Here is a 2132-nt window from a genome sequence, read left to right on the forward strand (position 1 = left end):
AAGTACAGGACAAAGGCACACAATTTAAGGAGGTGTGACCCTCAAAGCAAGCATTTCTTTCCATGGATTAGATTTTCTGAACCAGATCATGGTTATGAGGGCAGGATTGAGGGGCGGGGAGGGGGCTTGCTGAGCCCTTTCTCCACCTAAAGAAGGAAGTAATCACCTGTGGTCACTGGGGTTTAATCTTTTTTGCCACGTTGCATTCACGCCAGTGTCTCCCAACTTTGGTGCATCGGCACTGAAAACAAAAGGCTCTTCTAAATAACTTTCAGGGCAACTAGGGCTCCATTACCTTCACAAGACACCTCATGGGGGACTTCCCTGGTGATCCCAAAGTTGAGGCTCCATACTTCCAGTGCCAAGGGGTACAGGTTAGATCCTTGGTTGGGGAATTAAGATCCCACATGCCATGCGGTGTGGCAAAAAAATAAATAAATAAAAATTAAAAAAAAAAGAAGAAGCCTGGTGGGTCCTTGGAGAAGGTTAATTTGCATTCCCTTGATCAAGGGTTTTACACTGGAGATATAAATCCCAACCTGTCTCCCTAGGACATACAACATGATCATCTCATATAACTTACAGCTCTTGGCTGATCAGATGTTGCTGGACCAAGGGAGTCAAGGTAAGCTCCTTTAGTGCAGACTGTTTTCTCACCACTCTGCATACAGGCACCTGACATCACAGATAGTAGGTGTTCAATAAATACCCATAAGGATGAAGAAACACCTGGCTTATCAGAAATCACTACTGGGCTTCTTAGGGCCTAGGCCCTTTAAGTACCAGAAAGGGCAGAGCCAAGAATCTGGCCCAACAATTTAAACACCAACCACTGCCACTTCCTCCCTGTGAAAACCAATGGTTCCTCTGGCTTTTGCTGACGTGCACTTGTTTATGTCCTGTTTTGCCAGAGGCTGGGTTTCTAGCTCTCACCTGAGCCCTCACTGCCTGACTTGGTATTTCACCCCCTTCTAGCTCTATCTTTCCTCTCTGAGATTTCTGTCTGCTGGCAGGGCCCAAACAGAACCAACCCCCAGCAACTCTGACCCTGCACTTGCCACCATCCTTATCTGATTCCCAACTAACAACTCTCAAGGCTGAATTCTGCTTTGGAGAAATTTGAACGCATCGCCGCCCTAGTGGACAGCCCTACTCACAAACGCAGAGCCGCTAGTGCCAACCCTAGCTGCCATCTTGGAATTCCGCCATCAGCCGCGTGAGCTCCACACAGCAAGCACTGCCCAGCACCCTGCTGCCATCTCCTGGAGGTTGTTGGTCCTCTTCTGCTCCTTGGATCTTTGGGACTGCTCTTCCCAACCAGCTCTAACAAGCTCCCGATATCCTCAATGTGCTACTAGACATTGTTTTATTACAGACCTGGGCCTCAAAGAAAAATGCAAACAGAAGTCATTAAAGTAATGAGATGAATGACCAGAAAATGGAGTAAATGCTTATCTCCTCTTGATATGCTGGAGCTAGGTGGATGAAACTCACCCAAGATCACTCAAGGGTATATGCATTCGGTGTATGAAAATCTTTCAAAGTTTGAAAGTGATGTCATCAGGCACGATGAAATACTTAGAGCCTCCCTTGAGCATCCTTTGTCACAGTTTTCTTGGAAAACATATCAAAAGATCCTCTAGTGTCTCCTTCATTTTCAGTAAGTAAATGGTAATCTTTCTTTTTCCAACTGAAAAAATTGAGACCATTTTATTCAGCTTGACACCAAAGCTATTTTAGTTTATAAGCATTAGACATATGGAATAGTTGAGCTAAAACCAAAGATATTCATAAAATACATTAAAAAAGAGTTTTGATGATTTTCCCATATCTAAGTTCCCACAAAACTCAGCATGGAAGCAGTGGCAGAGGAAAAGAGAAAACAGTTGACCTGGCATAATATACCAGTTAAATGGTAGGGGTAGAAATTAATGTAGAAATTTCTGACAGGCAATTTGGCCACAGAAATTAAGATGTTTTAAAATCAGTGATTCACTAATAAATCCCTATCCTGAATAAAAATAACTAGAAAGTCAAAGATTCCGGAATTAAAAGTTCATTACGACTTTGTATATGAGAGTGCTCGATTGAAAACAAACTAAATGCACAACAATAAGAGAATGGTAAAATAG

This window comes from Giraffa tippelskirchi, chromosome 2 (assembly GCF_054371585.1).
Source record: "Giraffa tippelskirchi isolate mGirTip1 chromosome 2, T2T-mGirTip1v1.2.pri, whole genome shotgun sequence".
Taxonomy (NCBI): Eukaryota; Metazoa; Chordata; class Mammalia; order Artiodactyla; family Giraffidae; genus Giraffa; species Giraffa tippelskirchi.